The sequence below is a fragment of the Microtus pennsylvanicus genome, chromosome 4 (genome assembly GCF_037038515.1).
Source record: "Microtus pennsylvanicus isolate mMicPen1 chromosome 4, mMicPen1.hap1, whole genome shotgun sequence".
Classification (NCBI taxonomy): domain Eukaryota; kingdom Metazoa; phylum Chordata; class Mammalia; order Rodentia; family Cricetidae; genus Microtus; species Microtus pennsylvanicus.
The window spans coordinates 116160853-116183716 of NC_134582.1; the positions used below are offsets into that span (position 1 = coordinate 116160853).

The following is a 22864-nucleotide window of genomic DNA, read 5'->3' on the forward strand; positions in this document are numbered from 1 at the left end:
GGAAGCTCATCACTGATTGAATTTGGGAATATGGAACAAGGAATCTGTCACATTTAAGTAACACCAAACCACAAATCTTGAAAAGGCATGGGGTTTTGTTTATGGGAGATACGATCTAGGGTCAGTGTAAATTGTCAGCCCAAAATTTGAATCATTAAACAAATTGGAAGATTACATTTCTGGACACCTATATAGTATGCCCTTGGTCACTGGGATCTGAAAAACAGAATTGTTCAGTTTGACCTTTGACTCTCTACTCCAGTATCAATGATACCTTATCGTATTTCCATAAACTCAAAAGTCATGTAAGGTATTAATCTTAAAATACTAGAAATATTAGACATGATTGACCTTAAGAATGAACAAAATGTACTATGTTTTGTTGGTTAGTTTCCATCATTGTGCTAGAACACCTTACCCAATCAACTTCAGAGACCAGCAGGAATTTAATCTAGCTGCTGTCATGGTATGATATCCGAGTAGCTTGGCCATGAAGGGCCTACAGCTTGGCCTCCTCAAATCTCAAACCATAAAACTGGGTTTTATGGAGCTGGGATTGGAGCGGGGTTCCAATCACAGCCAACCTTTAACCCTTGAGCTCTGCCCCCCAGTGACCCTCTTCCTCCACTTAAGCCCCACCCCCTGAAAGTATTACTGTCTCCTAAAGCAGCACCACCAGCTGTGGGGCCCAAGTGCACAGCCTCATTCCCAAACCCTAGCTTTAATAGCCCATCTCGCTGTCCCGTGCTGACCCTGCCTATGTCCCACTTCGTTTTATAAGCTTCCTTCAGATCCCTCCTGACACCCATCTTGGCAGACAAGGAGTTATACAAATTTAATACTCCCTCTCACCTCCTCGTGTTCATGGCCTTTCCCTGGTCCTTTGCCAGCCACGATATAGGATTCGTAAAGGGCAGAGACAAGGGCTGCTAGTCCTTGGCTGACTGTGTGTCCTTCGTTTCACGTAGGATGTTGTCCTGATAGCAGCCAGGAGATTTGGATTTAATTCAGAAATGACTTGGACATTACCCACACACAAGCCTGTAATTCCTCTCTGTAGAGCCGCAATTACAGGGGATGCCAGGTCTTGTTCATTTTGGCCTTTTTTGTCCAACTATTCCTTCTGCGATTATAAACACTTACAATGACCATATAAAGCCCCATCCTTAAAAGACGCACATATAGTGTCAGGAAAGGCGCTGTTTCCTTTGCAGTTCCACTTCAGTTCCTATTGAGTGCCTTCAAAGAGCTCAGCCAAAGAATAGTCTCCTATCCCTGGTCAAAACCATAGAGAGACACTCTTCTGGCTATATTTGTAGCAATTTCTTAATAATGAACATTGATTCACAAGGTTTTTTTAAATTGTTTTTATTAAGTTTTATTTTAGAACAGTCTTAAGTTAACAACAGAACTGAGAGGAAAATAAAGAGATTTCCAAAACACCTAACATCTTTACAATGCATAGAACTTCTCAGTTATTAGTAGTATATTGGGTACCCAAGAACATCAATGGAAACCCATCATTATCCCCCCAAGTTCCCAGAATCCATTAGGGTTTTGTCTTGCTAACTCTATGGGTTTGATCAGATATATAAAGATATTTGTGCTAGAATGGAGAAATGGCTCTGTGACACTTGCTGCACAGCCCTGAGTGTAGGTTCCTGGAGCCACATAATGCCACATGCAGTAAGTAGTTTATAATCCCAGTGTTCCCACAGGAGATGGAGACAAGAGAATCTCTGGAACTTTCAGACCACTTAACCTAGGTAGACATTAGCAAATGAGACCCTGTCTCAAAAAGGTGAAAGACAAGGATCAACACCCAAGGCTGTCCTCTGACCAACATAAACACACACACACAGTTATTTTTCTAAGACATGAGTTCCTTATGATATTTTAAGAGTATTTTCACTACCTGAAAGCACTCTTGTTTTGTCTGTTCATACCTCTATCCTCTGTAGTCCCTGGCAACTGCTGTTGGTTTGTTTGTTTACTCTTTACTCCTTGGGGGACCTACTGCCCAGCTTTCAAATAAATACACAGAGGTATATTTTTTCTTATGAATGCCCGGCCTTAGCTTGGCTTACTTCTAGGCAGCTTTTCTTAGATTATCCTATCTACCTTTTGCCTCTGGACATTCATCTTTATCTATTCTACATACTTTTCTTTCTTCCTTCCTTCCTTCCTTCCTTCCTTCCTTCCTTCCTTCCTTCCTTTCTTTCTTTCTTTCTTTCTTTCTTTCTTTCTTTCTTTCTTTCCTGGTTGCTGGTTGTTTAGGTGGGTCAGTGACCCCTGATGTCCTGCTCTCCTCCTTTTCTCATTCCTTGATCTTCTCTGTCCAGATTTCCCCTCCTATTTATTCTCTCTGCCTGCCAGCCTAGCCTATTCTTCCTCCTGCCTAGCTATTGGCCATTGAGCTCTTTAATAGACCAATCAGGTGTTTTAGACAGACAAAGTAACACAGCTTCACAGAGTTAAACAAATACAACATAAAAGAATCCAACACATCTTTGTATCATTAATGAAATATTCCACAGCATAAACAAATATAACACATCTTAAAAATAATATTCCATCACAGACAACAATAGATTTTTGTTATCGTCTATGGTTTTTCCTTCTCCAGGGCATCATGTAGTTGATAACTGTACCATGTGTAGCTTTTCAGGTTGATGTCTTTCATTCAGGAATGTACACTTGCAACTTTTCCATGTCTTCTTTTCAAAACTCAGATGACCATATTTCTGTGAACCCACTCATGACTTCTCTGTTCTGTTCCATTGGCTCATTTGTATCTTCACTGGCATTGTGTTGCCGTGATGACTGTAACTTTAATCTTGTATTGGCTCTTCTGTGATTTTTGCTTCTCTATATACAATATGGAATTAGTAGTTTTCCTTATACATCAAATAACTTTGAGTGATTTTTTTTAAAATTGGGATTGTATTAATTCTATAGATGAAGTTAGGAAGCAACTTCTGGACATGATGGGGGTTTCTGTACCTGAACATGCCCTGTTTCCCCATCTTCTTCACTCTTCTTTGGTATATTTCACTGGGGAGCTGTTGTCTTCTCCATGCAGATCTTGTATATAACTTATTAAATTGACACCTAAATATTTCACTTGGGGGGTAGGTCCTAATATAGATGTTACTGTATTTTTTATTTTAAGCTCTGATTATCCATTGCTGATACAGGAAAACATTGACTTACTTTTGTATGTTAAATTTACAACCTACATATTAATTCCAGCGGGTTAGGGTTTTTGGCATGTGTTGTTTTGTTTTTTCAGGGTTAGTACTTATTCTTGTATGATGTCTGCACAGATACTATTATCATCTGTAAATTATTATATTTCATCCTTCCTAATCGATATCCCTTTTATTTTTTTTAAATGTATTGTCTTAGCCAAAACGTCTAATACAATGTCAAATAAACTGTAGCAACATTCTGTGTTCCTATGTTGGTGGGAAAGCTCCTGGTTTCTTCATATCAAGTATATTAGTTAAACAAACATAAGAGATGTATATATATGTATATCTTACAAATTAAATAAGTTCCCTTGTTTCTTCCTGGTTTAATAAGATGTTTTAATGTGAAAGTATATTAGTTGATTTTCAAATGTTGAAGTCATTTTGAATACCTAGCATAAATAACTCATACTCTGACAAGATATATACTTTTCTTAGATATTACTGTATTAGTCTGATAATATTTTCTTGTACAATTTTATGCATAATGTCTAAGAAATATTGATGTGTAGTTTTTTCTTTTTCTAATAAGGGAAATGTTAGTTTTGTAGGATGAGTTTGTGTTCCCTTCCACTTCTGACCTCTGAAAGACATTTAGAGTACTAGAATAATTTCTTCCTTAAATGTTTGCTAGAATCCACTTGTGAGTACATCTGACCTGGTACTTTCTGTTTTAAAGGCTCGTTAATTGCATTTCTGTTTCTTTCATAGATAAAATCCTATTCAGTTTACCTGTTCTTTTTCCTGTGAATTTTCCCAGATGTGACTTTTGCTAAGTAATGTACTCAGTTTGCTATGTTATCAAATGTGTGGGCACCTAAGGGTTGATAACATTACTTCATTATCCCTTTGATGTATATAGTATCTATGGCTATTTCTCCTCGTCCACTCCTAATAGAAGTAAATCCCCCTGTTATCCACTTATCTACATCCACTTTCAACTAGCACACTACCACTGTAACACAGCACAGGTGTGTAAGTTCCTTACGAAACATGCATCAATATATCACTGTCATCCATTTTACTTCTGCATTATCCATAACCATCAACCTGTTTTGTTCTTAACATGTTCTGCAAACTGTCATCTGCTAATCATTTAAGAAATAAAATGAAAAATTTTTCCCTTTATTTATTCCTTCTCTAAAATTCTTCCTTTCTCTGTGGTTTCTGATCGTTTTTTATTCATTTATGTTTTTTTAACAACTAAATTAATTTAATAGAGAAAAAATGGTGATGGACATCATTGAGCCTCTCCAAATCTTTCTTTCCCTTGATTTCTTATAAGAGTAGGTAAATGGAGTGATTTTTAGTGGGGGGGGCATTTATGCATATGGAGGTGCTCTGCCAGCATGCATACACGTAGATGTCAAGGGAAAATGGGGGATATCTTCTTCCATCCCTCTATACCGTAATTTTGAGACAGGATATTTCCCTGAACTGGAAACTTACTGTTTCGGCTAGGCTCACTGGCCAATGAGCTCCCTGAATCCACCTGCCACCACTCCTCAAAACTGGGATCACAGACATATGTGGCCATGCCTGGCTTATTTTTTTTTTTAAAGGAATGAGTGCTAGAGATTTGAACTAAGGTCTGCTTGTTTGCCCAGCAAGCATCCTTATATACTGAGTCTCCTCACCCCAATTATGTGATTTCTAATGTCCCTTCCAGTTCTATTTTTTAGTGATTTCAATTTTGTCTTTTCCTCCTGCTTACAGGATTTGCATACCAAATTGTTAATTAAAACTTATCTGCATTACATCCCACAGTTGTCTGGCATTTCCATTGTCTCTTCAGTCCTTTGCTATCCTTCCAATCTGCCATCTGCCAATTTGCTGACTTGGAGAGATTTCCACCACCCAAGCTTGCCAGTTTTGCAACCTCTGAGTAAGAGTTGAAGCTCTTGCTGCAAGATTTTGAGGTCTTGGCATAAATAGAATCAGAGAGACAGTGGGAAACCTACCATCCTTTACAGTGTGGTGGCTTCCCTGTAAAACCAAGAGGTTCAGGGCCAGCATTCTCTGGCCCATTATTAGACACGAACTCTGACTTAAATACATTTTAATTGTATTTACATGAATCTTTGGAATTTATAGAGATAGTAGACAAAAAAATTATTTGACGTATTTCGGGAACAGTGGGGTTGAGTTCTCTTTTTTATTATTAAAAACAGCTTTTTACCTCTCACATAATGTATCCTGATTATGGATTATCCCTTTTCTCTACTCTTCCCAGTTCCTCCACACTTACCCTCCCATCTGGATCCACCCCCTTTTTGTCACTCATAAGAAAACAAACAGGCTTCTAAGGGGCAATAATAAAACATGATATAATATGGTAAAGCACAAACTAATATATCAGAATAGGACAAAACAAACAAAGAGAAGGAAAAGAGCCCAAGAAAAGACAGAAGAAACAGATAGAGATGCAGAGTTTCACTCCTCTCACATTCAGGAATCCCATAAAAACACCAAATGGAATCCATAATATATGCAAAAAGTACTTGTAAAGTAAAATACACACATATATATATACATATATTAAAATAATAAAAACAAAAATAAGATAATTTGTTTTAAAAGTCATGACACACCATTATGAGACAAAGACCCTCCAAAGATGCCATTGCTTTCTGTTATCCATCTAACCTACTGCTGGGCATGCAGTCCACTTTCTGCTACAGTTATTCAGTGATTTCATTTAGATCCCTTCATATATGGTGACATCTTAAAGTTAAATTCTGAGTTGTGACAGCTGCAGCACTTGAAATACGTTATGAGATTTAGTTGAGATGAGCATTTGAGGATTTAAAACTAGAAACACAGTTGTCCAGCCCCTAGCTCTCTGCTGAGTGCACATGGATGGTTGGTTTCTATGGGAGCACCTCGCGATGCCCTCACTCTTTCCGCTTTCCCTCTACCTTTTTCTGTGTGGGACTGCTTTCCACCCGCCCTTTCAACTATTCTCTTTTGTCTGCCCTCCTTCTTGTCATTTCCATGTTTATTTTCTTCCTCTTCCCTCCCTTCTTCTCTCCCTCCTTTCTTTCTTCCTTCCTCCCTTCCATCCTTCCTGCTTTGTATGTCTACTTTTTGTCAACTCTGTCCAGTTTCTTGTTAACTCTGTCTAGTTTCTTGCTGCCTCTATTTAGCTTCTTGTTCCCTCATGGATGCTTTGCGTGTTTCTCAGTTTATATATTTTTTTCTCAGATAACTCTTCTAAGGCTAGAAATATCTGGGATTGACAAGAGGTAGTTCTCTGATTTAAAAGGAGGGGGATGCTGACTGAAGTGGGTGTTCAAACAGCTACCAGCAATAGGCTCTGGATTTTGTTCTCATCTTCATGGAATGGTTTGGTTTGGAAACCTTCCTGCTTTGAGGCTTGGGATTCTCCCTTGGGAAAAGAGCCGAGGTCTTTCCTTTGTATCTATGGACAGAAAATCATGGTGTGTGTGTGTGTGTGTGTGTGTGTGTGTGTGTGTGTGTGTGTGTGGTCCTTCTGGCCCAAGCCTTGTTGCTTCCACAGCACTAGCCATTATAATACCTTAACCATATCATCCCAGGTTCCCTATTGCAGCAGGCGCTACCTGGAAGTTAACCAGCCCTTTTTCAGGCACTTGGTTCTACTTCCTCTGCAATAGCAAAAGCCTATGGTTCTTTTGACATCCATTTAATTTCAGGAGGAAAGGATATTATTTTTGTCAAGAAAAAATTTTGATTGATTTATTGATTGATTGATTGATGATTGATTGATTTTTCAAGACAGGGTTTCTCTGTCGCTTTGGAGCCTGTCCTGGAACTAGCTTTTTTAGACCAGGCTGGCCTTGAACTCACAGAGATCCACCTACCTCTGCCTCCCAAGTGTTGGGATTAAAGGCATGCGCCACCACCACCACCGGCTTTGATTTTATTTATTTTTAAAACCAGTCATAAAAGCACTCCCTCCTTACCTGTGCATAATATCTGTTCTTACTCTCTTCTCTCCCTGGTACAAAATTTGGGTGAGACAAACACAAATCCTCATGGTCACTGCCACAGAATGCTATTCGCCAGTTACTACTCTAACTTTATTCTTTTTCCATTGGGGTGGGGCAGAGGTCAGAGTTCACTTTCAGGAGTGAGTTGTCTCCTTCCTTTGATGTTTCTGGAGTCAAACTCAGGTCTTTAGGCTTGCACAGCAAGTGTCTCCCACTGAGTCATAGCACTGCCCACCCCCAGCACCATTCTAGCACATTACATGTATGTCCTCAGAGTAATCTGATGAGATGAATGCCGTTAGCACCCCATCCTCTAGGTAAGGAAACTAAGACCCTGACAAGGTTAACAATAGACACAGGGGCCACACAAAGGGTTTTGGGTATTCCAACTTATACATTTCAATGTTTGTCCTTGAAACTGAGTTCATCTGAGTTGAGTCTTGTCACGGTATCTCAAACAGGGAGGACAGCACCTGGGGACAGTTGTTTAAACGGTTCTGTGGTCAGGTGATCTTCACAGAAAATCTCTGTCCCAGGCCAATGGAGGTCCCAGGCAGGCAGGCCCTTGCTCTGTGGGGCAGTTAGAGTGTCACTGTGACGCCAGGGGAAGAGCACCTTCATAGCAGCGTTAGGAAATCGGGCACACATTGGACGGCAGGGTGAGAACCCACAGAGCAGAAGGCTGCAGAGAAGTTTAGGGAAGAACGCCAGGCAGGGAAAAGTCTTGTCACTAAACCTGGGAGGCTGAAGGCAGAGTGAGCCATTGGAGAGCTTTATGCAAACAAATTCAGTGCTGGGATTTCTACTTTTTAAAATCCACTTTGGCTTTCGTGTAGAAGTGACTGCCGAGGATGCACAGGAGTCCAGATGACTAACTAGTGGGTGGTAGTAATAGAAAAGCATGGCAGGAGAATCAAAGTGATGATCGACCTGTAGGTGTGGCTTTCATACAGCCAACAGTTTGAATCTAAAATTGTCCCCCTGCAGGCTCATGTGTCCAACATTTAGTCTTTAGTTAGTGCTACTATTTTGGAAATTTTTTTGGAACTTTTAAGGTGGAGGCTCTAACTAACCAACACAGGTTAGTAGCAGGCAACCTTGATATCCATCTCTGGTTCCTCCTAGACCTCTTTGTTCCCTGGACCAACCAAGATTTGAGATACCACAGTCAGAAGCTCCCACCACCCTAGACCAAGCTGTCCTGCCATGTTCTCCCCATCTCTGTGGACTATATTACATGAAACCATGAGCCAACACAAATCTGTCGTTTCTGTCAGGCATTTTATCATAGCCATGAAAAAAAAAAGAAACTATTATAAAACACAGGTAAATAGTGGCAACTCCAAGAATTCGGGAAGACAGACTAGAAAGGAGAGAAATAGGATGGGTTTGGTTTTTGGATTTCTGGATCTGAAATGCTAGTCATAAAAATCATGGTATCTACGAAGCTGAAGAACCCCATCTGGAATTCTGGAGACATCTAATTTTCAGAGAGAATTCTTCCTCGGGGTGGCTGGTGGTGTGTGGATTCAGGCAGTTTGGATAAAGCTACCCTGAATGGCACAAGGGCTTTATGGACTGCAGGTGGAGGCTTGGCAATCAGTACACACCAGAGGTTGTGTGGAAGACTGGAGGAAGCTGGCAAAGGGTGAAGAAATCAGAAAAGTGTCATATCTCAGGAGTCAGGAAAAGAGTTTCCAGTGGCAAGAAAATGTCAATAATCTAGATTCTTGAGAAAGCCAAAATAAGAAGACAGAGATGCCAGGAGACACAGCCATTAACAAGGGCCTTAGGACATTCAAGGTAGGGCACCGGCACGAATGGCTTCAGCATTGTCCAGCGGGTCCATGCTCAAACGAAGTAGGAATGACTGCCACAAAGACTTATGATGAACCTGATAATCAGGCCAGAGGGCTTGGTTCTTCAGCTCTGGCTTCACGAGTGGTCTGACCTGAAGTCACGTCTTCACACATCTATCACAGTTTTCTCACACATAAAGCAAATCCTACATAACCTGGTGCATAAATGGGGATGAAATGAAACAATATGTAATGCAGGTAATATATTATCTATAAATATATAATATAGATATATATATGAATACACTATTGATATGAAGAATCATTTCCTTATAACTCTTAAATCAGGTCATAGTGGGTTTTTTGTTTTGTTTTGTTTTGTTTACCCTGAATCTCATCTGGGACAAATAGGAAAATTAGAAATCAAGCAAACTTTAGCAATGAAATTTTTATTTTCGCATTTTGTGGGATTTTTATATGTGTGAGTGTGTGTGTGTGTGTGTATGTATCACACTCACACACACACACACACACACACACACACACACACACACACACCTGTGATCACAGCTGTACAGGTCCACACATGTAAGAGTGTTCCTGTACATTCACAAAGAGGCCAGAGGAAAACCTCAGCTGTCATTCCTTAGATTCCATTCATCTTGTTTTCTGAGATGGTGTTTCTCTCTGAGCTGGAACTCACCAGCTATGCTAAGCTGTCTGGCCAGTGAATCCCAAAGGTCATCTGTCTCCACTTCCCCAATGAACCACCTCACCCAGCTCTTTCTTTTCTAACTTGCCTTCTGTGGGACCACACACAGGTCCTAGGGGTGGGAAAGCAGCACTTTATTGGCTGAGCTATCCCTCCAGCCCTACAGTTCATGTTTTAGCTCCACATACATTTCATGTGGCTAGCAGTTTTCGCTCAGATCTTATCTCAAGTCTGCTTTCAAAGTCTTATTGAGCTAATTTATGTTTCAAATGATAATCCTAAGTGAAAGGTTCGGCCACACATGTCAATTCAACAAAAAGAACTTCATTCTCTGCACTGTGCCTTCTATGGTACTCTAACTCACTGGGAGAGTAGCAAATGTTCATCAAGTCTAATGAGTCTTGCTGATAAAGCTGATATTTAGTAAACCCCCCCAAACAAATCAGTGGATTAAGATGTTTTTCTTATATGAGAGTCTACTTTGAGTCATCCTGGTCAGGCATCTCTTCTCAGAGCGGTGTGTCAAGTGACAGTTTATCCTTGGTCAAACTTTCGAGTTCATCTGAAAGGGTCTCAACTGCAGTCTTAGAGGAGAAGAAAGCATGCAAGACAGATTGACTACAAGGGAGTGCTGCGGCCGCATCATTCCTTCTGCCCATGTCCAACTGGAAAGAGCTTAGACCATGGTTAGTGACACCAAAGACTCCGAAACATTGTCTCGGAAAGAAAGGAAAATTAATCTGAGTATAAACTTGTTTTACACCGCACGTAAATAGCGTGAAACATGTACCATTACCAATATTCCAGGAACACCCGTTTCCCAGTCATATGGGTTAAATGTATAGTTAATTCCATTTTTCAGACTCCTCACTACTGTTTTGAGGGTTATTTATGTCTGCATCCTAGGACTAAGGGTATACTAGGTAACAGAGCTCTTGCCTTGTATGGATGAGGCCCTGGATTTAACTCACCACTAAGGGTGTGGGATGGTGTCCTTGCTCAGAACAACCACAAGGCTATTCACAGACCTGAGAATAGAAGATAATTTCCCTAATCTTCTGCACAGATAGGAGTTTCCAAGCCCATCCACCAACTAGATAGAGCACAAACACAATACAGCAATGACAACAAGGCATTATTGTCATCAGAGTTGATGTCAGCATAACAACCCATCTACCTGTCCTCGTAAGGGCGAGCAAGTTCAAGTTTGTGAGAACTATTCCAAAGAAAACATCCAGTGAATTACACAGTAGTTCAAAGGTAGAAATTTTGTTTTAGATTGTCTTTTCATTAATAAACTATAACAAAATATATCAGAAATCATCTGCAAGAATCTGCCCCCAAGGAAAAGAACAGCATGTCCACAGCTTGTCAAGATCAATAGCAATTTCTCTAAAGGGGAGCATAGGGCAAGAGCGGTAATATCATTAGCAGATCTGCTGAGCAGGGAAAGGGAAACAGGCATGGATCTGGGTGTCTCTGCATCTTCAGTGGCTGTAGAAATGCTACAGTGAGCAATTTTGGTTTGTTCATCAATTTTCTTTTCTGACCCATGATGTACAATGAGCCATTTTTCCTATTGTCCTGAGACTAACTTCACCTTGGGAGAACATAAATTGGGACAGTATACAGTCCAGTTTCTGCCAGATCATAAACCCTGAGAGGAAAAAAGGTGGAAGGAAAGACAAAAGGAAGGGCGGGAGGAAGGGAGAGGAAGGGCAAGAGGGAGGGAGGGGAAGAGAAGAAAGCTAGGACAAAGAGGAGGAAGGGATGGGCAGATGAAAAAGAAACACAGAAGGGAGAGAGGAATAGAAAAGGAATAAGGGAAGAAAGAGGGGTGGAAAGCAGAAGTGTGCAGGCAGGATAGCTCAGTGGTAAAAGCACTTGTGGCTAAGCCTGAAGACCCAGAACTCACATGGTTGAAGGAAAGAACCAACCCCTTACAAGTTGTCCTTTTATTTTCACAGTATCATCTGAGTACATACGTGTACACACACACACTAACTTCAACTAAATGAATGAGGGAGGGAGACAGAAAGGGATACAGGGAGGAAGAACGAGATGTTAAAAGGCAAGAGAGAAAGGAGAGGAGGGACAGGATGCATTCCATAGACACTAAGATGATAAGGAAACAGGAGTTCTGAGTTGTGTGAGAGATAATATGGTAAATCCATAGCATCAGCAACTGCAAGCAGCTACAAGAAAATGTTTAATAATATGCACATGCATCTGTGAATGCTGGCATGTGGGCTCTTCAAACACGAGTTTAAAAGGGGAGGTCAGAATGCAAAAGAGTCTCTCTCTCTCTCCCTCTTTCTCTCTCCTTCCTGTCTCTACAGAGCCCCATAGGTACCACTGCCCACAACTCTGGTGTCACCCAGCCTCTGTTCTCTAAGTCTCATAGAAAAGCAAAGCTAATAGGGAAAACATCCAAGTCCTGTGTCCTTTCTCCTTGGACTTTCCCTGCCAGTATGATGGGGAGAGCAGACTGACATTTGTTCTAGATATTGAGTGTCTTTTGTGTGCCCACCATTGTACTGGGGCACCAATGATGGACAAGGTAGACACTTGGATTAGTGTTCTTTCTGTTTATCCTGAGACTGGATAAGTTAAGAAGAAAAAAGTTTTTCTTAGCTCACAGTTAACAATTAAAGTCCAAACTTCTTGGCCCCGAGTCTGGTAATGGCTCCCCTTCATCCACTGATCCATATCACATCATGATAGATAGAATAAAGGAGAGGGAGGAACAGAGGAGAACATAAATGAACAACAATGGCAGAAGAACAAAAGCTGAACTTTATATAATAGTTCACTCTCTTGGGGGCTGTGCTTCCCTCAAGACCAGCATGGACCTCTTCTTAGGACAGCATCACCAATGACAGAATTACCTGGCTTTAAATCCTGTCCATCCCATTGTCTTCCACATCATAGAAGTGATTCCAGGCTTCCAGCATGTGAGCCCTTGGTGAGCACACACCAATCAGATACAAACTACAGCAAGACTACTCTATCTGTCTCCAGAAATACAAAATATTGGAAGCTTCCCCAAGTGCCAATGTCATACATGAGAATAGGCCATTAGTCCATACCTGATACATGTGAACTATGAAGGTTACAAATATTTACAATATTTCTAATAATACAAAACTTAAATATAATTGTTATATTTATAATTACTATAAAAATTTTGTTAATTTTAATTGTATGATTTATAATTATTATTGTGCTTCTTTATATGAAAAACAACTAGTACATTCTCTGTCACAGTCACTTTTTTTTTTAAGACAGGGTCTCACTATATAGGCCTGAATGACCTAGAACTTACTGTGTAGACCACACTAGCCTCAAACTCATATAAATCTACTTGCCTCTGCTTCCCAGGTACTGGGATTAAAGGCATACCCCTATATACCTGACCCTGTGACCAGTTCTTTATATTTTTTTTGAAGTTTAGAAAATATTCGTTTTTGTAATGTAAACTTATGACCTTTGACTAATTTATTTAAAGGCATTTTAAAAGTGGATTGGGTTGAAACTTAGTGCAGAATAATTGACATTCTCATTGACAATTGTACTTGTAGTTCTATTTTAAAGTAAATGTTTAAATGGCATTTTTTTGATAATCCTTTAAAAAAAACTGTTTTCAGATTTGCCAAGAAAATCCAAGTATATAAGTCAGCTATGTGTCACTATGGCAAAATGCCTGGGATAAACAAAAGAAAGAGAGGATTAATTGGTTCATGGTTCATGACCAGGGAGCTGCAATCCCTGGTCGTATGACCCTGTTACTTTGGGCATTTGTCCTATCACAACAGAAGCTATCTCTGTAAGAAGCCAAGAAGCTAAACAGAGAGAGGAGAGGCTGCATCACCTTCAAAGGCAAATTCCTGGTGATGTTACCCCTAGACTCCCGTTACCCAAGGTGAGGACTAAGCCTTTAACATGATGGGTTCTCGAAGGACAGTCCAGACCCACACTACTATTGCTTTATGCCTTTGATGACTGTGTCTTGAACCTGGGTTCACGATTTGCATTTACACTGACTGGTGCAACTGCTCTCTGTTCCTCCAGCCCCCCAGTGCTGTGATTCACTTCACTAACTCTGGGGATGCTGTCTAACTAATGTCTGTAGAGCAGGTTCCTTCTCAGAATGTGACTTGGGTGTTTTTTCAGCCCTTGTGGACTGTGCGAATACATGCTGGAAATGTATCAAGTCTCAGTTTCAGAATAAAGATGGATGCACAGAATAAAGATTTCTCTTAATATCTCCATTATATTGCCTCCTCCTATAATTATATTGTAGGCTTTAATTGCCTACAATAACATTACACTTCTTAGTGGGCTTCCTACCAATTAAAAAATTAGATAATGCTGAACAGATTAATTTTCATTGAAAGTTGACCACCTTGTGTTTCTGTAGACAAGAAATTCTCTTTTAAGATTCACAGGCATAGTGTTTTGCAAGTACTTTTTTACTCCTTTGACACTTACTACACTCAGCACATAAGGTCTGATCGATTCATCTTAGTCTAAGCTGGATATAAATAATGCGGCCTCTTCAAGGATAAAATGAAGGTGCGTTTATTATGATATTTTTGCGTTAATTGTGTTTGGTGACTTTGATGGTCTGGCACAGGAAACACATTTCTTGCTGTCCTTTGGCTAAGCACACTTCCAGATTCATCAAAGAAACTCCAGCGACTGAGAATTCCATTGCTGCATGGGTCACTCTGGGCCCTTCCTGCTGTCTCTGCTTTGAGCGCATTAGTGTTAAATGACTCAAGTTCATCCTTGTGCAGGAGCAATGTGACTGCCCTTCCTCGGAGAGCTGGGTTTAGATGCTTTTCCTCTCCTGTGGACCTCATCATTTCCATGAGAACTGAAGACAGAGACTAAGGAAAATTAATGAAACAAACTCGAGAGAAGTCACAGAGGCAAAAGGAGGATGTAAGAAACCCGTGTTTACATATTTATCACAGCAGAGAGAAAGACCACACTTAGTAAAGGGTAGAAATCCCGTGAAAGTGACCGTGACCCACTAAAGCTCGTGATGGTAGTCACAGCGTAGCATGTCTGATGTCATTCAGAGAATGCAAGCTGTAATACATTTGGGAGTTCCATGTTTATCTCGCTGCAGCAAGCTGCACCCCTGCTCTTGTTTATGTGCTTTGGTAGATGCCTTTGGTCTGAACCCTTGGTCCACTCTCTTCTTAGAGGCATCCTCTTGTTGTTGTAGGAAGGCCTGCACCCAGTATCCACCAGATCACCCCTTGGGACACTTTGCCCAGCACTATGTGTAAGTAAAATGAGATGAACCAATCAGCTATATAAACTCTTCACTTCTTCTCCCTCCCCTCTTTCCCCCACCCCTCACTGCACTGAAAACGTCTCCAAGAATAAAGCCAATCACCTCTATTGCTATAGAATGCTGACTTAAAACCAATGGCTGGCTTTATTCAAAGGAATGGTTTGACTGAAGTACAGAATTCATTTCCTGTCATAGGAAGCTGTTTTCTAGCACACAGCAAGCAGGAACGTGGCAACAATTTGGGGGGGGGGGTGTAGGCAGAGGCATGCTTATTCATTTTCTGGCTTCCCAGACCCAATATAATCACATAGAAACTATACCAATTGCAACACTGCTGTGCAAGTAGCTCATGCATATTTCTAACTAACTCTTACATCTTAAATTAGCCTATTCCTATTATTTTGTATTTTACCACGAGGCTCACGGTTTACCAGTAAGGTTCTGGCTGGCAGTTTTTGTCTTTCTACTTCAGCAGATACATGGTATCTCCCTGGCTCCACCGCCTTTTCTCCTCTATCTCTGTTTGGAATTCTCGCCTTGTTCTACTCTGCCCTTAAGTAGGGCAAATTAGCTTTATTCATTAACCAGTAGAAGCAACACATATACAGAAGGACTTTCCACACCAGGGAGTGGTCTTCCTTTTGTCCTTGTGGGCCAGTGGGAAGCTGTGTTCTCAGGTCCTAAGAATGCAACAAGGTATTCATCCAGCTCCTCAGCTGTCTGCCTAGCACACACCTCCGACTTGGGAAGTCTGATTCCTAACCTCACATGCTCCTCTTTCTGTCTGTTGACACTTCTGGGTGTTTTCCAGTTCAGGCTGCATTTGTCACTTTATACTGTGACAAGACACCTGACAGAAGCAACCTGAGGGAGAAGGATTGTTTCGGCTCGTCATTTGAGTCTTTCATGGTTAGGAAGGTATGCCAGAGTTCATGATGGCATGGTCGTCTGGTATGTCCCTCCAGCCTGATCTCACCAGGACAACTGCAGTGATTCTTGTGAAACACATGCCACCACATGCCATTCAGACACTCCTGATCAAAACACTGTAATGGCTTTCCTGTTCTCTTCCCATGTGGGATTTCCAGCCCTTGCAGGGGCCTGGTACCTCTCTGACTGTTTCCTTCTACTTGTCCACCCTCAGTACCTATAATCATCCCCTAGCTTCCTGCTTTGCCCATGCTGACTTGTTCACTGTGTATCTACTGTGCAGCTTCTCTTGGGGAGACATGAACACATGCCTTTTCACCCCAGCTAGAGCACTGATGACAGACTAAAGAAATGACCCTACCCAAGTCGGGCTTGGTGAATCAATGAATGAATTTACTGCATTAGTTCATCAAAAAATCGCACCCCAGCATGCATGACAACTTACAAAACTGTGTCCCTGGAGGTCCCCGGAGGTCCCTGCAGAGCTTGCGAGGCAGCTCAGCCATGGGACTCTGTTCTGTACTCTTTCACTGCTTATCAGACCTGAGAGAGGGATCTTGGGAATCTTGGAAGTTTCTGAGCTTTGTGAGATTGGTGAACTTCCTGAGTCTTATGAGTTTACCTCCTCCTTCCTCTCTTCATGGAAGGAATGTCCCATTTCTTAGAAAACAGCTACCCAATAGTCACACACCCACCCATAGTGGAGGAGAGAGAAGGCTCTTTCTGTGCTTGCCTTCATAATAGGGTACTTTGAGTCTTCTGCAACTGTATCAGCCTATCAGAGAGATCAACAGTGAAAGCCCGCCTCTACAAAGCCGTCCATGCCCCTCTTTTTCCTATGTTCCTAGCACATAGGATCATGACTGGCACACATATGATTATATGATAAAGGAGTGAGTAGTGCGACGTGGGCCTGTCCCTCTGCATTGCATCAAACCGGTCCATGCTGCACAGCCTCGGGGCAGACTGTGGCCCTATGAAGTACCAAAGGGCAATTAATACTTGGCCAACCCCATTTTACTCATTACATGAGGAAGGACTTGCTCTAAGCTTAGAAAGTACTGCAGATAAAACTAGCACTCTACACAAAATGACATGGCTAAATGGAAACTTGTCCACCCTATAGAAATACCAGATGGTCGGGGAAGGTATGCATTTGTTTATGTGTTTCTGGGGATGGGGTCCAGAACCTCACACATGCTAAGGAAGTTCTCTGCAACTGAGCTGAATACTCAGCCCCTAAAAGTTTTGTTACTATTTGATTTATGTGTATGTGCATGTGTGTGAGATTACCCATGAAGGCCAAAAAGGTGTTGGTTTCCCCTGGAGTTAGGGTTATAGGTGAATGTATGAGATCCAAACTCCAGTCCTCTGGAAGAGCAGCAAGCATTCTTGGTCACTGAACTATTTCTCCACCTCCTGGTTCACGTGTTGAGAAGTACATTTGGCGGCGTTTTCATTGAAGGCTGTTAGAAACTGTTAGAGAGTAGAGCTAGTGTAAAGAAAGACGGAACCTTAGGAAGCAGACATATTTCAAAGAGATGATGAGGGGTCAAGCCATTGAAGGAAGCACAGAAGAGAAGACCTGGTGTGTTAAAAGGCAGAATGATGAAATGTCAAAGGAAGAAGAGTGCTGAATGACAAGCCATCTCAAAGACCGAAGCAAAGCATAGAAGACCTTCCCGAAGGCCATTGGTCCTGGAACTTAAGAGGTCAATGGTAGTTCCAAAGTACTGTGAGTACAGACATCAAGTCCTGGTGCAGTGGGATTGATTGTGGAAGGGGCAGCTGGGGCAGGCAGTGTGATATGAGTACAAGCCAGGGACAAGACTGAGGCGCGTTGGTGCCATAAAGAAGTGAGAGACCTACAAGACTGAGAATGAGTGACCGATGGATGCTCCTCCATAAATGGAACATCTGTATCATCCCTTCCAAGTCTTCAGAAACATCAATGTCTATAAAGGAGCCAGAGGAAGGGGGACTGATGTGAAATGATGCCTCCAGGGCATGGCATGGCAAATATACTCTTGAGTTTACTTTAGCTGTAACCAACATTCAATCATGGACGCAGAAAATTCATGAGACCTTTCCCATTCTTATGGACTCATAGGCACTTAATTGTTTCTGGGGAAGGGACTCACAAGGCCCCAACTCATCTGAGGCTCTATAGGCAGTTTGTGGCTTTTAGGAGAGGGAGAGATATTTTCTTCAGTAGTATAGACTCCTTTGAGTAACCCCTCACTCATGCAGCTGTAAGGAATTTGAATGAAACTCAATGAGTCACCGAAAGAGAAGAAAGGAGGATGAACAAGAGGAAGAGGAGGAGGAGAAGGAAAAGGAAGAAATAGAGACCTCACTTACAATGAGCAGGATGGAGTTTTCATTCCTCTTTCTCCCCAGAGACCAGGCACCTCCTCACGCCACCACTTGGGAATCCCCTCCTTCTGTATTGTTTTTTATTTTTATTGAACTCTACATTTTTCTCTGCCACTCCTTCTGTTCTTACACCCCTCCACCTCAAGACATCCTTGCCTGTAGCAAGAAGCCGCTTGTTCATTCCGGCCACCCAGAACTGAAATACTCACACAAAAACTGTATTAATTAAGTCACTACTTGGTCCATTAGCTCTAGCTTCTTTTTGACTAACTCTTACATCTTAATTTAACCCATTTATTTTAATCAGTATATCACCACAAGGTCATAGCCTACCAACAAAGTTCCAGCATGTCTATCTCTGGCAGCGGTGGCTCCATGGCTTCCCCTGACTTCACCTTCTTCCTCCCAGCATTCAGTTTCATCTTCCCCCACCTACCTAAGTTGTACCCTATCAACAGGCCAAGGCAGTTTCTTTATTCATTAATCACACCACACAGAGGGGACTCCCACATCACTTGCCTCTGTTGTCACTCTGGATAACATAGCTCCAGTGACATCAGGAGAAGAGATTGCACCTTGACCGACTTTCTGCTTTTTCTGCCTTGTCAGTTTTTTCTGTGACAGTGCAGACTAGTCTGTCCTCGTGTGAAGATGTCATCCTGTACAGCATCAAACTTTAACAGCTTCACCCAACCCTGACCTCTGGAGAGAAAGGGGTTCTGTAAATACTGTAAAGTCTTCCCTCCCTTACAGCTCTCAGGAAACCTATGAGTTAGGAGTCACAGAGCCAAATGAGAGTGTGTGGGAAGCCTCGAAGTCAAACAGGTGTCAATAGCTCACAGACTTAACCCATCATGAGCCCTGGGAGTTAGGAAAACTGCTTTTCAAATCAGTCTTACTAAGGTATAATTTTAATTTCTTCTTCACACCAGGTAGACTTTTTTGTTTTTTCAATTATTTTTCTCTCCTATATTAATAGTACTTACAGTAATGGAGGATTGCTAGAAGTCTGAAGAATTTGTCAGCTGAGCTGGCAATGTGAGAAAGAAGATTGGATTGGGGACATAGCTGCGGTGATGCTGGGGGATGGCTGTGGTGATGCTGGGGGATGTCTGCAGTGATGCTGGGGACATAGCTGCGGTGATGCTGGGGGATGGCTGTGGTGATGCTGGGGGATGTCTGTGGTGATGCTGGGGGATGGCTGCAGTGATGCTGGGGACATAGCTGCGGTGATGCTGGGGGGATGGCTGTGGTGATGCTGGGGGATGGCTGTGGTGATGCTGGGGACATAGCTGCAGTGATGCTGGGGACATAGCTGCGGTGATGCTGGGAGATGGCTGTGGTGATGCTGGGGGATGGCTGTGGTGATGCTGGGGGATGGCTGCAGTGATGCTGGGGACATAGCTGCGGTGATGCTGGGGGATGGCTATGGTGATGCTGGGGGATGGCTGTGGTGATGCTGCAGGATAGCTGCAGTGATGCTAGGGACATAGCTGTGGTGATGCTGGGGGATGGCTGTGGTGATGCTGGGGGATGGCTGCGGTGATGCTAGGGAGATGGCTATGGTGATGCTGGGGGATGGCTGCAGTGATGCTGGGGGATGGCTGCGGTGATGCTGGGGACATAGCTGCGGTGATGCTGGGGGATGGCTATGGTGATGCTGGGGGATGGCTGCGGTGATGCTGGGGGATGGCTGCAGTGATCCTGGGGAGATGGATGCAGTTAGGAAATGTTCACCTTGTATGATGAGGAACTGAGTTTTTAAAGTCTCAGCACTGGGGCAACAGAAGTGATAGGATCTATGGTGCTTGCTAGCCTAGCCTGCTTGAGCTAGAGGCCAGTAAGACAAAGAGACCTTGCCTCAAAAAGAAAAGTTAACAGTTTCTGGGGAATGACACCTAAGCTTGTCCTCTGGCCTCCACACGCATGCAGACATAGATACACATACACATGCATGAAGACTTACATATATGCATTCCTATTCATGTCCACATGTGTGCATGAGTGTGCACACATACACACAAATAAGTAAATAAAATATGAGTATGGCCATTGTTCTCAGCCTTCTCCTTTAGAACATTGCATGGTCACGATACAGTTGGGTGTGTAATGAAGTGGTAACAGGTTTCCACAGAGCCAGGTCACTGTTACTTTCTTGTTCCTAACTAGAAACTAGGATTGTTCCTAACCCCCAGGAGAAGGGAAGATGCCCTCTTTATCAATACAGTTCTCACCTTAGCTGCTACAGTGCCAGGATCCCATGATATGCTCAATATCTGTTGATTTCCCACCATATTAGTCAGAGAAAATGAGCACTAGTTGGTCCCTAGCAGTCTACTTTGATTCTCAACTTGCATAGGAGTCACTTGGGGTAAGTCTGCCTCCATGTTTGTATAATGAGATCAGGCATAATATATATTCTTCACTAACTTCAAGGCACACTGAAACACTGATTCATGGACAACAGTTTGAGTGGTGGGGTCTGGTGGAGTTTGCCTGTCCCTGTGAGTTGACTGTGGAGACCTAGAATCACAAAATAATCATAAGTTATCTTCCTCTATTGTCAAATATGGATGGAGGTCAACTATTTGGCAAGGATTTTAGCAAATATATTAACATATAGCAATATAAAACCCAATTAAAATAACAGAAAAATGTTATCTCCACTGCTTATACTGGCTTTTTGGAACCTATTCCCTTTGGATAAATACCTTGCTCAGCCTAGATATAGTAGGAAGGGCCTTGCACCCTCCCCAAAGCAGTGTGCTTTATCCTCTCTGAGGAGCGGATGGGGGGTGGTGTTTGGGAGGTATGTGGAGGGAATGGGAGGAGGGGAAGGAACTGGGATTAGTATGTAAGATGAAAAAAAAAGATTGTTTTCTTTTTTAAAAAAAATAAAATAAAAAACTAAGTTTGAAAAATAAAGGAAAGGTTTCATAAGCTCTAAGCTGGTAGACTAATGAAGGAGAGAAACCCAGGGATGTCCAAAATGCTAGTTAGCCTAATAGTAAAATAGTAAAAATAACAACTAATATTCATTGGGTTCTTGTTTTAAGTCAGACATCTTGCAAAATAAAATATACTAAATAATCACAGAAGTCTTCAGATCATGCACCCATGGGTTCCACTTTGGGTCTAAGGACAATGAGGCTTACAGCATTTGGTATCTCCTAAAGAACATACACACCTAATGACACCAGAGTCCCTGCCACCACCGTGATATTTAACACCTCTGAAGTGGGTTCAGCCAATGTTCACATCTCCACCCTTCTCTGGGACTCGGTTACAGTAAGAAGCCAAGATAAGCGCATTGGTACAATTTGGTTGGGTTTTTTTTTTTTTGGTTTTTGTTGTTGTTGTTGTTTTTCAAGACAGGGTTTCTCTGTAGCTTTGGTGCCTGTCCTGGAACTAGCTCTTGTAGACCAGGCTGGCCTCGAACTCCCAGAGATCTGCCTGCCTCTGCCTTTGCATTGGTACAATTTGGAAGCACTTGGCATTTCCAAAGACAGCCTTGTCAGTAATAGAAATATACCTGGTATTACTGGAATTTAATCCTTATTTCCTTCATGATAAAAAAAAAAAGCTGATTCACTTGTTTCTGAGCAATAACTGGACCATAGCTTCAAGCCCCCATTTTTTTTCACTTGTATGTATTTTTCCTGCCACGCAGCTATTAGCATTGATGGGAAAAGCATCTGTGGTGAACTTCCGGAAAGGACACTGCTGGGTGGACAGTAAATGACTTCCATCCATTGCGCAAACAGAATTTGAAGTGGTAGCATCAGGAGACACATAAAGAATGAATTCTTTCTGTGCATTCCAACTCCATTTCCTAAGAATAGATACGTCTTTTGTGGCAACCCCAGCACTAAGAAGGCCAGGCAGGAGGATTCAAGGGCCTGGCTGGCCCGGAAGTCTAGCCAGCTGGTGACCTCTAGCTTCAGTGAGAGATGCAGTCTCAAAATAAATAAATTAATTAAATAAAATAAACAAGGTGGAGAAGCAATCGAGGAAGACATACAGCATTAACTTCTAGCCTCCACACATGCGCACATCCACACACTCACGAATGATGTGCACATGCACGCTCTCCCTTCTTGGGAGAGAGTATTGCTGTTAAGCAAGATCTCTGCAAATTGATTTCCTTTTCTCGGTGGAGATAACAAAAGCCTGGTTCATTGTGAAGTTTAAGCACAGATTGGATTCTTGAAGATCAGTCCTTCACTACTCAACTCTAGTCGGAGAGCCAAAGGGTTTAAGAAGTCTCATGATGCAGGCTTGCTAAGAGGATGTTCACCTTGTCAAGCCAAACAGAGCTGCACTCATGAAAGTCCAAAAACAGGATGCCCACCTGTGCTTTGAGACCACCTATTAGAGACCCTGGGAACCACGCTGTCAGGGTAGCACTTGTATAATTCCAAGGGAATTCTGTGGAAGCAGCTGTTGATACAGCAGTCGAGAGACTATCATCTTGTCTCCCTGGGACTTGCAGGAATTGGCAAGCAGTCCAATTCACC

General features: G+C 42.1%; 1 protein-coding gene across 6 annotated transcripts in view; it reads left to right on the forward strand.

Moving 5' to 3' along the window:
- Chrm3 (cholinergic receptor muscarinic 3) overlaps window positions 1-22864 on the forward strand; it is a 447113-nt gene that overhangs the window by 331437 nt on the left and 92812 nt on the right. Inside the window, exon 4 of one of the 6 annotated variants that reach the window (XR_012910410.1) lies at window positions 14970-15019. The exons of the other annotated variants lie outside the window; for them this stretch is intronic. The gene's annotated coding sequence lies outside the window, so the exon portion shown is untranslated. Of the gene's footprint in view, window positions 1-14969; window positions 15020-22864 lie in introns of those variants that run through there. 6 annotated transcript variants of the gene reach the window in all.